Here is a 13,603-nt window from a genome sequence, read left to right as displayed (position 1 = left end):
TGGTCATGGATAGGTAGAGCTAATATAATAAAAATGACAATTCTACCTAAACTAAACTATCTGTTTAGTGCCCTACCAATCAAAATTCCAAAAAATTACTTTAATGAGTTAGAAAAAAATTGTAAGTAAATTCATATGGAGAAATAAAAAGTCAAGAATTGCCAGGAGCTTAATGAAAAAAATGTAAATGAAGGTGGCTTAACCCTATCCGATCTAAAATTATATTATAAAGCATCAGTCATCAAAACTGTTTGGTATTGGCTAAGAAATAGAGTGGTGGATCAATGGAATAGACTAGGTGTAAAAGCAGGAGAGGATTATAGTAATCTGCTGTTTGATAAACCCAAAGAGTCTGGGCACTGGGATAAAAACTCCCTCTTTGATAAAAACTGCTGGGATAACTGGAAGTGAGTATGGAAGAAACTTAGATTAGACCAACACCTCCCACCCTTTACCAAGATAAGATCCAAATGGTTACAGGACTTAGACATAAAAAACAATACTATAAGCAAATTAGAAGATCAAGGACTAGTCTACCTGTCAGATCCATGGAAAGGGGAACAGTTTATGACTAAGGAAGAGTTGGAGAACATCACTAAAAACCAATTAGATGATTTCAATGACATTAAATTAAAAAGCTTTTGCACAGATAAAACCAATGTAATCAAGATCAAAAGAAATGTAGTAAATTGGGAAACAATCTTTACAATTAATGATTCTGACAAAGGACTCATTTCTAAAATATACAGAAAACTGAGTCATATTTTTAAAACAAAAAACCATTCCCCAATTGACAAATGGTCAAAGGATATGCAAAGGCAATTTACAGATGAGGAGATCAAAGCAATCCATAGCCATATGAAAAAATGCTCTAAATCATTAATTATTAGAGAAATGCAAATTAAAGCTTCACTGAGGTACCACCTCACACCTCTCAGATTGGCCAGTATGACCAGGAAGGATAATGATCATTGTTGGAAGGGCTGTGGGAAATCTGGGACACTATTACACTGTTGGTGGAGCTGTGAACTCATCCAACCCTTCTGGAGAGCTATTTGGAACTACGCCCAAAGGGCAACAAAAATGTGCATAGCCTTTGACCCAGCAATACCACTACTGGGTCTATACCCTGAAGAGATGATGAAAAAGGGCAAAAACATTACTTGTACAAAAATATTTATAGCAGCCCTGTTTGTGGTGGCAAAGAATTGGAAATCAAGTAAATGTCCTTCAATTGGGGAATGGCTTGGCAAACTATGGTATATGTATGTCATGGAACACTATTCTATTAGAAACCAGGAGGGATGGGATTTCAGGGAAATGTAGAGGGATTTGCATGAACTGATGCTGAGTGAGATGAGCAGAAGCAGAAAAAACACTGTACACCCTAACAGCAACATGGGGGTGATGATCAACCTTGAAGGACTTGCTCATTCCATCAGTGCAACAATTGGGAACAATTTTGGGCTGTCTGCAAAGGAGAGTGCCATCTGTATCCAGATAAGGAACTGTGGAATTTGAACAAAGTACAAGGACTATTCCCTTTAATTTGGAAAAAAACAGATATCTTATTGTCTGATCTGGTTACCTCTGAGAATTCTGTTCTCTTTAAGGATATGATTTCTCTCTCATCACACCCAATTTGGATCAAGGTACAACATGGAAACAAAGTAAAGACTGATGGAGTGCTATCTGTGGGGTGGGGGTGGGGGAGGGAAGAAAGACTGGAGGAAAATTGTAAAACTCAAATAATATCTTTAATAAAAAAAAACAAAAAAAAGAAAATGAAAAATTATGAAATCAAAAGAAAAGTGAAGGATGAATATTACCAGTATTCTAGATCATAGTTAAAAGTTGCTGAAGATGGAAAGAACTTCAGAGTTTATTAGTCTTACACTTCTATTTTACAAATGAGGAAACTGAGACTCAGAACAGGAAAGTGATTGCCTAGGAAGGCACAAGCTGAAATGGAAGACCTAGGATTCAAATCCAAGTTCTCTGACTCCTAGTCATGAGCCCCATTAGTTCCAGCACCTTCCTCTAGGGTTATTTCCAATTGATGCTCCACATAGTTTATAAATAGTTGCTTGTATTCTTCCTCATTAGATTGTGAGCTTTTTGAGAACAAGGCATACCTTTTAAAATTTCTTTATATGCCCACCGCTTGTGTCTGTTTCTGGTACACTGTAGGTGATCGCTGATTGACTTCCACTACAGCATAATGTCAAAATGATAAGCAAAAATAGCAGCACCAATATATGATAAAATTATTTAGAACCAGGAAAAAATAAAGACCATTAGAATATATTGGGGAACCCAGTCTGGTACCCAATATATATTTAAAAAATTCTTTTAGTTTGATCAATACTTGTAATTTTATCAGGTTTATCAATTATCAAGTTCCTGGGGAACTCCCTCTGTCAATGCAGATCAGTAACTCAATATTATTTTAGCTTCTTAGAAAGTTTGAGGGACTGAGAAGATAACTTACTTGTCCACCTCCAAAAACTGATCCTTTTCCCACTAGGTGTGCTTTCCTCTTTTTTCTCCCCTTGACATGACATTCTCTCTCTCCCTTTTCCTGTCTCCGTCTCTGTCTCTGTCTCTGTCTCTGTCTCTGTCTCTGTCTCTCTCTCTCTCTCTCTCTCTAACTTAGTCCTCATGAGAAAAGAAAATTTTATCAAACAAGTAGAGGAAATCATTGGAAATAAAATCAATAGGATTCAGACTATAAAGAGGAAAAGATGATTTTGGCCCAAGTAAAAAGAGTTGCTCTAAAAAGAAAAGAATCAAACTGCATAAAATATTGAAAGCAATTATGTCAGATAAAAGTCTGACATCCAGAATTGGGAAGGAACTGACACATCCCTATAAGATGAAGGATATGCCCTCATCAAATGGGAAGGAATCAAAGGGAATGAGCAGAATTTCAGAAAGAGAAAATAGAAACTGCTTAATACAAATCAAGGCAACTTTAAAATATCTCCTTCCTGGGAGCAGCATCTTTCTCACCAGAATAGAAAAATCCTGATAAATGATAACATCTAGCCTTGGTGGACCTAAGAGAAGGCAGACACTCTAATATGTTGTGGGTGGGATTACATACTGGTACAAATCTTTTACAATACAATTTAAAATGAGTAACCCAACTCAACCAACAAATCAGCCAGTTTTTATTACTTAATGCATCATACCCTTTAACCTGGTGATTCTCTATCCCCAAAGTTTCATTAAAAAAGAGGGAGAGGGGTGGCTAGGTGGCACAGTGGATAGAGCACCAGCCCTGGAGTCAGGAGTAGCTGAGTTCAAATCTGGCCTCAGACACTTCATAATTACCTAACTGTGTGGCCTTGGGCAAGCCACTTAACCCCACTGCCTTGCAAAAGACTAAAAAAAAAACAAAGGAGGGAGAAGATTTGTCAGTATAAAAAAAATCTGTAAACCCTCTATTCAAAATAGAAATCAAAAATCAAAAGGAAGAGGAAACAACATCTTTGTCTAATAAATGAAAAAAGCATTGAATAAAGCTAGTATATTAAGATAATAGAATATCATGGCACCAGGCAGAATGATGACTAAGGAACATTTCAGGTAATATGGAACCATCAATAGAAAGCGGAGGAGAGGGAAATCAGCAAAATGAAATCTGCTTCTACATCTGCTCCCACTCTATTAAAACAAAAGAAAACAAAGTCAGCACAACTAACTTCAGACCTCTCTAGAAAGGGACAAGGAACAACGTTTTCTTTGCATATTTCTTATAGGTCACTCGTGGGCCTCATTCGACTCCATTAAAGACTAGAACTTTATGTAATTCTTTCCCCCAATGTTAAATGTGTTGTTTAATTGGGTTTGCTAATTTCTGGCTATTAAATTTCCAAATATTTTATATGTATCTTAGCTAGAAAATTATGAAGTCTATGACTGATCTAATTTGATTGGAAGATAATAGTAATCAAAATAACTTACATTTTATAGAATTTTAAAGATGGAAAAACACTTTACAAACATTTTCTCATTTGATCTACATATAAACTCTGAGGAAATTGAGGTTCCGAGAGGGCAAATGACTTCCCACACAGTTCCTAAATTCTAGTATCAGGACTTCCTGATTCCAAGTTCTGTATCCCAATTACTCCCCAACATTGGTCGTCTTCAAACTGGGAAATTGTGTGAAATTATGCCAGGACAGTCAGGGGGAAAGCAGGTTGGGGAGAGCTGGGAGGCAGCCTAGGGAGCCTGGCACAAAATTCAGTAGGGAAAGAGGTCATGGAAGAGTTTAGAGTCCAGGCAGACAAGCTCTGAATCAGGAGTCAGGTTGGTAATTACAGCCACCAAATAGAGTCACTATTTGGCTACTATCTACCTGGATTAGCTGGAGCAAAGAAATCCCTTAACTCCCCGGTCTTAGTTTCCTTACTTGTGAAATGATGCTTGTCCTCCATTCTGGAAGAAGACCATGGCATCAGGGAGGGGATGCCATGAGTGGGTGTTGTGCTAAGTCACCAGTCTCACTTTCTCTTATAGAGACATGGAAGATGGATGACTGGAGACGGCCCTGGATGTGAGATAATCAGGGCTAAATGACGTACCCAAGGTCACACAGCTGATAAGTGTCTGAGGCAAGATTTGAATTCAGGTTCTCCTGATTTCAGGACCAGTGCTCTGCCCACAGTGCCCAAGTCCTGGGTACTCACAGACAGTAAGCTCAGACGGAGAGACCAGACCCAGATTGTGATGGGGTTTTAAGTACCTAACAGATACACTGAATTTGAACTCAAAAAGTCTCTGTGTAAGGTCTGGTTCAGTCTTTTAATAAGTTCTAGAGGTGAGGTTGTAAAGGACTCTTGGGCTGATAAGGAAATTGAAAACAGAGAAATGACTTGCTCAAAGTCTCACTGATAATAAATGTGACTGGAACCTGACCCAGCGGCTTCCTACTGCCATCCAGGCCTTTTTAGGTGCTAAAAAACCCAAACACCTCAAAATGATATTGTCTTAAAGTGCACTTGTCTCTTCCCCAAAGCCACTACAGTCTCTGACACCCCATTCCTGTTCATAGAATCACCATTTTCCTAGCTCACTCATGTTCCAAACCTAAAACAATTTTGGGTTCTTGTCTTCCCTTCACGCCATCCATCAATACCAGCTGCAAGTGCTTCTCCTTTTAAAGCATCTGAGAGCAAAGGATTTGATGTCAACAAATGAGGCTTAGAAACAGTTTTGCTGCTTATGACCTGTGTGATCTTGATAAATCACTTTCCCTCTTGAGCCTTCCATAGTCTCATTGTAAAATGAGACTAGATTACTTCCAAGGTCCCTTTCAGATTTATGAAAATAATTCTATCTCCGGGCCCTGTGTTTTGTTCCTCTTACCAATGAATCTAGTCAAGGTCTGCATCACATGAGGGGGTAGGAGGGACAAGAGGGATTTATTCCCCCCGCCTATATTGGTCGTAGTGTTTAGAAGCACAGATAGAGGGATCATTTTCTCAGTTTAAGAGGTTGTTGGTATATTGTTTTGAGAAAGTTCAAGGACCAACTGAGGGAACAGAGAAACATACTCTAGAAAGTCACAGGTATATAGACAAACAGTCTTTCAAGGAAGGAAGTAACTTCAAAGAGTGGGACCACCGGCAGCAAAGAAGAGAGCCAATTGTGACTCAAGAGAGAACTAAACCCTAGTCATCAAGAGCAGGGCTGTGGAGAGGACCAGCCCTGAGAATACACCTGAGCAACCTACCCAAAAGAGACAATGTGCTCAGGGGGACCCACATGAGCATTCTATAAAGAATGTGCTAAGTAAGAATTTTTCTGTAGTACATCCTATATATGTGTCTGACCACCATCATACTAAAAACAGTGGAGACCATGCTTTTTCATGAGATCTATGTGTGTATTTATACAAGATTGCACTGAAGGTCCATGGGGAAATCATTTTGTAGCTACTGTATTGACTCTGCTATCTTAGGAAATGTCTTCATTTAAAGTTAATTGTGTCTACAGATTGTTCACAAAAAGCACTGGCAGGGGTTAGTGAACTGTATAGTTTTAGAAGTAGCAATCACCAGGTTACCTCAAAAAGCTGAGAAAGAGTCACCCTCCAGGGACCAAACTTCATCTGTAAATGCCAAATGAGAGAAGTAGCTTCTGAAAAAAAGGGAAAGTTCAAGAAAGTGTCCTTGAGGTGGTTAAATGGTACATTGTACTTTGGTCTTATGAGGATATAAGAAATACAGACACTTTTCACTAAGTCTTCTTAGAATTGCTTCATTTTAGGGCCACCTCACCATATCTAATCTAAACACATAGGCCACAAGGGAAAGGGAACAATTTCAGATTCAATTTTCTTACAAACAACCAAAAAAGCACTTTTACAACCTAGAAGATTATATTATTTTCCCCAAGCTCCAGAGATAGGTCAATTACTCTGTTTCCCTTCTGAAAGACATTATTGAGGAAAAGCATCTTTGTTGTGTTTACTTTTCAGAAAAGAGAACTGAATGCTCTCTCTAGAGATTAGAAATGCCTGGGAGGGAGAGGGAGAAAGAAAGAGGGAGGGAAAGTGAGAGAAATAAAGAGAGAGGGAGGGAGAGATAAGGAGGGAAAAAGAAAGAGGAACAGAAGGAGTAGGAGAAGGAGGAGGAGAAGGAGAAGGAGGAGGAAATGGAGGATAAAGAGAAAGAATAAAGTGTAGGAGAAAGAGGAAGAAGGGTGAGAAGAAAAAAGAGATGAGAGAAAGAGAGAATCAGATTAGATTAGATTATTAGTTTAGATTCTAATCACCTAGACTCATTCTTTCAACTATTTTTTTTTTGTTTTGGCAAAGCAATGGGGTTAAATAATTTACCCAAGGTCACACAGATAAGTTAGCATTAAATGTCTGAGGCTGGATTTGAATTTAGGTCTTTCTGACTCCAAGAGGGATACTCTACCTACTCCACCACCTTAAGGAAGAAAGGAAAAAGGAAGGAAAGAAGGAGGAGGAAGAGGAGGAGGAGGAGGAGGAGGAGAAGAAGAAGAAGAAGAAGAAGAAGAAGAAGAAGAAGAAGAAGAAGAAGAAGAAGAAAGAGAGAGAATGAGAGGGAAAGAGAGAAAGAAAGAAAGAAAGAAAGAAAGAAAGAAAGAAAGAAAGAAAGAAAGAAAGAAAGAAAGAAAGAGGGGGGAAGGAAGGAAGGAAGAAAGAAAGAAAGAAAAGAAAGAAAGAAAGAAAGAAAGAAAGAAAGAAAGAAAGAAAGAAAGAAAGAAAGAAAGAAAGAAAGAAAAAGAAAGAAAGAAAGAAAGAAAGAAAGAAAGAAAGAAAGAAAGAAAGAAAGAAAGAAAGAAAGAAAGAAAGAAAGAAAGAAAGAAAGAAAAAGCTGTGTCCTTGAATTGGCTTTTCCCCCAGAGGTTGAAAAAGCCATCCAACATTTGATACCTGAGTATCTCTATCTTGTTAAACCTTAATGAGCATATCCCTGACTAGACATCTCCAGACATCTCAGCCAGGGACTATTCTCAAGGGCTCAGAGAATCCCCCAAAATGTGGAAAGTTTGGGCTGGAAAAGATTAATGTGGATGTTGCAGGGCTTTTATGTCCCTAGCTATCTTTAAAGGTATGAGCAACTAGACAATTGGCAGCTGAGGAAGGGAGCTGAGGTTGTTTGTCATAAATCTGGGGGAATGGCAATTCTCCTAAATACTGGGCTGACACTGGAAGTCATTTCTTAAGTAAATGACTGCGGTTGACTTTGTTGCTGTGGCAGGAAAAAGATGCCCTCCATCAAATCTGGGATGAAAGACCAGTCTTCAGTTCCATAGCTGTTCCCATGACAACCTTACAAAATGGAAGCAAAAAACCCCTGAAGTCAGTTGGGGCATTCACTTGTCTCTATTAAAGGATGCAAATGTGACAAGACAACTAACATTGGTTTCCTTTGTTTCATTGTCCCTTATTCCCATCTCTCTTTAGAGAACTCATTCATTCATTTATTCAGGGAGCATTTATTAAGAGCCAGTAGTCTACGTGAGGCACTGCACTGTGTTGATGCTCCAAAGATAGAGTGAATTGATCCTGTCCTCAAGAGGTTTCCATTCTAGTAAAGGAAGCAGCACAGATGTAGAGAAATATATACAAAATATAGAGAGTCATAGGACCCGATAAAATTGCCTTCTGGAAAGACACTTGACTTGAATTCTAGGAATATAGATTTAGAACTGAAGTTACTAAAGGGAAAAGTGAGTCCAACTCCTTCATGTTCAAAGGAGGAAACTGAGGCACAAAGCAATTAAGGGTGGGAAAGAAAGGGAGCGAGGAAAGGAAGAAAAAAAGAAGAAACAAACAAGCAAAACAAATAAGAAAGAAAATGAGTTTTGGTCTCAGAGGCAGAGATGATGCCAGATTTCTACAGGGGGCAATGACTGGAGCTGCCTCTGATTCTAACTAATGGATGGCAACAATGGGGAGAGAACCAAGGCCAGTTACCATATGCCTGTGGTGGTTCTATTGGCCAACTAGGCCTCCCTGCCCTACAAGTTGGTGGCTTCTGCCCTGGGCCAAACTTTGAGCAGTGTGCCCTTCCTAAATTAGCCAGGGTGGGGACAGGAGAAGGTTCAAGCAGTCTAGGGGTAACCTGAGACAGGGAACAGAAGCTTGGCTGAGGATTCAAATAATGGATCATCATGGGAGACCCTGGGGGCAGCTCCCTGACTACCATGAAGCAGACAGACCCATTTTCCTGACATATGCCTGACCTAAGGTTTCTGGGCTCCCAGGACCCCATCTGCCATCCCTCCTTTAGCCTGGTCTGCTCCTTGTCAGAGTTCTCAGAAAAGCAGCTTCCTCCTCTAGCTCTGGAGTCTGAAGTCTGGGACTTCTCTTGGAAAGGTGCATGCATCTGACTCACCTATTTAAAAACTTTTCTGGATAATCAGCCTTCCCAGGAGATCTCTTCTCTAGCTCCAGGACTACATGTAGGCGTCCTCCTTTCTGACAGTTCTCCATTGGATGGCTCAGAACCTCACCAAACTGGTGAGGTCCCTTTGAGCATCCTCAAGGACCATTCTCCAGAACTTCTTGGAATTTTCCTTCTCTGACCAACTGTTTTTATACCATCCTTTGAAAAGAAATGACTCCCAACTTGGGACTGGTCCTGAATTATTCTGCTCAAGTCTCTAATCTTGGCTCCATCCTTAGCTTCACCTGGACACTGAAGCCATCTTCCTCCTATTGAAGGTTCTTCCTGGCTCTTCTTTGTCTGAATCTTCGCAGGGACTCTTTCACAGCTTCTTGATCCTTGTCAGGGTTTCCTCCAACCTCAGTAACTTTTCTTTTCTCTCTTTCTTGATTTTCTACCACGAAAAAAACTATCCTGACTTAGGGGCAGCTGGGTGGCGCAGTGGCTAGAGCACCAGCACTGGAGTCAGGAGGACCTGAATTCAAATCCAACCTCAGGCACTTAATAATTACCTAGCTGTGTGGCTTTGGGCAAGCCACTTAACCTCATTTGCCTTGCAAAAACCTAATAAAATAAAATAAAATAAAACAAACTATCCTGACTTACCTGGTGAAGTCTCCATTCCCATTTCCATTGTCTTCAACCTCCTCAGTGTCCAGACCATTTTCCCCATGTTACCAGTGATCAGCATAGCACACAATAGGTGCTCAATAACTGTTTATTGATGATTGATGATCTCAATGGTCATGACACTATATACATATGTGTTTTTTTCCCTCATCAGAATTTCCCATTCCTGAACCAATGTTTATCTTTATGTTAAGGGGGTTATTTGTGTACTTTTTTTTCCTTCTTGGCCTTTTAGTGTCACAAGAAAAATAGATTCTCCAAAAACAGACACTGTGCAAAGATATTAGCAATGGCTCCTTCTGGAATGCTTACTTTGGAATACTAGTCTTTTCAAAGGGTTGCTCTTACACTGTTGTGAATGGTTTGGCAGTCACTCCCCAAGAGAATAGGATTTCTGGTTGTCATTTGTATGACTCACAATGAATTTCATTTCTACCTTGGTACCCATCTTTATATAATTAGAGGAAGCATTCTGTTGTAATATCTGTTGTTGTTGATCTGTCATGTCTCACACTTCAAGACCCCATTGGGGGGTTCTTGGCAGAGTTACTGGAGTGGCTTGTCATTTCTTTCTCCAGTTCATTTAACAGATAGGAAACAAAGGCAAATAGGATTAAATAACTTGCCCAGGGTCACACAAACCCTTTTGGATTTTTTTCTTTAAAAAAGGTAAAACAGTTATGGCCATTCCATTCTATTGGTGCAGGTTGGTAATGGTAAGCAATTATGTTGACTTCTTCCTTCATCATTGGCTGATACAACTCTTCAGTAAAACTATTTCCCAATGATCTGCTTTTTGAATGAAACCAAATGAAAATAAGCATAATGGGCCTTAATTTGCACTTGGCTTTCACAGGCTCTGTGTGTGTGTGTGTGTGTGTATATGAATTTGTGTGATGTGGGCTTCCTTTCACTTTACCATAAAAGAAGACTCTTTGAGCTTAGAAATAAGCCAATTCTTGCAGAATCCATCAATTAACAAACATTTTTGTCTACTGGAACCAAGGCTTTTTAGTAATCGAGAAGTTGGAAGATTTTTCCTAGAAATATGGATGTGACCAATGTCTCTTGGATATCCAGTGCAGTCAACACAATGAGAACTTGAGTCAAAATCCTCTTTTAGCCAGCTTTGATAACTTGAGTCTGGCATCAGTGACTATTACAGTATTTGAGGGAGGGGCAAAGGGGCCATCTGGGCTCTGCATGGCAGTCCTGCAGATGAGGCCGGGGCCATTTCCAAATGATGCCCATCTCTGATGATAGCAGCAGAGACTCCCTATTCTGGAGCCAAAAAATGGGGTTCATCAGCCAGACCCAAGATCTCCCTCCAAACACACAAGTCTGAGATTCTATGCAGCCTGAATTCTAGAAAGAGAGCAGCCCTTTGGGATTTGCCTAATACATCATTCATCAGTCTCTCTTTTGAGAGTGTCTCTGGATACCTGATACCTTAAGCTTTTCTCACAGATTCTTGGTAGGGAAAGAGATTGCTCAGAGACTTGGAGAGTCATCCATAGTTCTCCTTCTTCTCAGATGTTTGTATTCCAAGGATGTATGCTACAAGGCCAGGAATTTATTTTAAATGTATTTGTTCCAAGTATGGTTGGACTGAATTGAACCAAAGTATTTTCTTCTTACATCTATGCTAGTGCTTATGAGTTTCCAACTCCTGAATCTGCTAAAGACTATTTTAACTAGATAAGGACTGGTTTTAGGCTATTGGTGGCTACTGAGACCTCTCTCAGTTATCTAGATTTTTTTCATCAATGTAAATAAATGCCCCTTCAGTTATCATTGGGTCTTTCCTTGTGCTGGCTGTTAAAAAGTCCCAGAGTATGGAGATAAACCATGATCTCTCCTCCAGGGATGCTTTGGAGAAGGGCTAGGGAATCCAAGACACTTAGGGGTTTCATGTGCCCCCCATTCCTTTGTACCTGCTGAATTGTCCTTTTGTCTAATAAGGAGACGTGTTTTTTAAAGCAGTATTTTATTTTTCTCCAATTTCAAGCAAAACAATTTTAACATTTTTTAAAGTTTTGAATTCCAATTTCTATCCCTTCTTACCTCCCTCCCCCATTCTCTGAGAGAGCAAACAATGTGAGGAAGGTAGGAAGGAAGGGAGGGAGGGAGATGGGAAGGAGGGAAGAAAAGGAGAGGGAGGAGAGAAGGAAGAAAGGAGGGAGGAAGGAAGGAAAGAAAGGGAGGAAGGAAGGAAGGAAGGAAGGAAGGAAGGAAGGAAGGAAGGAAGGAAGGAAGGAAGGAAGGAAGGAAGGAAGGGAGGGAGGGAGGGAGGGAGGAAAATCAAAGAGTAAACAGAGAGCACAGTGTGCTTTGATCCATACTCAGCATCAGTTCTTTATCATTTAGCATTTTTCCTTAGACCCCAGAACTTTCTTGGCTCATTGTATTGCTCAAAACAGCTCCGTCATTCACAGTTCTTCACCAAAGACTTGTTGTACAATGTTCCGGTTCTGTTCCCTTCACTTTGCATCAGTTCATATAAGTCTTTCCAGATGCAACATTCTTTGAAATGTTGTATGTGTGTATCTTAAGCTCCTCCTTTCTCTCCAAAATTAGCAAGTGGAAGTTTTATTTAATTTGTATTTAGGGATTCTCCTTTTTCCTCTGAGTCTTCTATGATATATATATATATATATATATATATATATATATATATATATACATATGTATATGTATATATTTGCAAGGCAAGGCAGTTAAGTGCCCAAGGTCACACAGCTAAGTAATTATTAAGTGTCTGAGACTGGATTTGAACTCAGGTCCTCTGGACTCCAGGGTTGGTGTTCTATCCACGACGTCACCTAGCCACCCGTTCCATAGTATTTTAAACAAGAACTCCATTCTAAGGGAAGGTAGAAGGCAACTGAGAAGAGGAGAGGAAAGAGGGCAGAAGATTTAGGTCATTGAACTTCACTATGTGACTCTCAGAAGGGGTAAATGGAAAGTTAGTGTCATGGGGTCTGTGTGAGTAGTTTACAGGATCCTATGATGCATCTTTGAATGGGCAGCACCTGGTCAAGTCCAAGAAAAGCCTGGTGAGCAGATTTCCTCTCCAAGTGGTGGGGTGAGGAGATGGGGAGTCACCTGCTGAGGAGACCTGTAACCTCTACATTCCTGGGTCACCCACCTTGGGAAAAGATTAATTGTTCAGATGTCTGGTTTAACTCAGAACTCTGGCCCCTGGGCCCTCAACACAGGCAATGGGGAAGATTTATTATTTGGTGGAAATAGTCTATTTGAAAGAGACTTTTTGTCTAAATGAATTTTAAGTTGACTTTTTTTTCCTGGTAGCCAAGGGCTTTGCAGTCCCACAGTCTATGGATATGGGAGTTAATAACCACCTGGTTTCCATCTAATGACAATTCACATTACTGTCCTGCTTGAGGTCTGAGGGGTCCTGCTTGGAGGAGGCAACATGTGAGCTTGGCCTCCAAGGCAGACCCCCCATGTTCCCCCCCTTTCCCACCCTCTTCTGATGTAACCTGGAGCACCAGACCAAATCCTATTAAAAATGAGCCATTCCTTATAACTCTTGTAGTTTATAAATCACTGAATGTTTGTTCCTCTGATTGGGAGCTTGATGGGCTGAGCATGAACCTCAGCTCTGCCCTTAATGCCTCTGTCATCCATCCAAGGCAAATGCCTTGGCTTTTCTGCCTCAGTTTCCTCATGGGACAGGGGATGGGATAAATGGCCCACTCAGGTGAGATGGCAGTCTTACAGGTATTCTCACCCACCATTTTACAGAAGAGAACAGAGAGACCAGGGGATCTGTGGCCTCCAGGCTCAGGGAGCCTCAGAGACAAACTGCAGATCCCAAGCCTCTGACTCACCTGGCTCCAAGCCCTGTGCTTTGTCTTGTTTTGTTTTGCTATTTCACCTGACTTCCTCTTTCAAGAAATCTCCCTACAGATGTGTTTAAAAGACTTAAGAGGCATTTACCAGTATATTAAAAAAGATCATCCAGTTTCTCTGGATTTCACAATCACAATTTCAGTCCTCTTCACTTGGCAAAG

General features: G+C 40.2%; 1 long non-coding RNA gene across 1 annotated transcript; it reads left to right on the top strand.

Annotated features, from left to right (window-relative positions):
* Nucleotides 1-12,428: 12,428 nt before the first annotated feature.
* Nucleotides 12,429-13,116, top strand: LOC141490223 (uncharacterized). The gene is made up of 2 exons (XR_012469097.1): nt 12,429-12,622; nt 12,879-13,116. It is a non-coding gene; the product is annotated as an uncharacterized LOC141490223 (long non-coding RNA).
* Nucleotides 13,117-13,603: the final 487 nt, after the last annotated feature.

Source organism: Macrotis lagotis, chromosome 5 (assembly GCF_037893015.1).
Source record: "Macrotis lagotis isolate mMagLag1 chromosome 5, bilby.v1.9.chrom.fasta, whole genome shotgun sequence".
Taxonomy (NCBI): domain Eukaryota; kingdom Metazoa; phylum Chordata; class Mammalia; order Peramelemorphia; family Peramelidae; genus Macrotis; species Macrotis lagotis.
The sequence above is the reverse complement of the archived record's forward strand: the minus strand, read 5'-3'. Positions and strand labels throughout refer to the sequence as shown.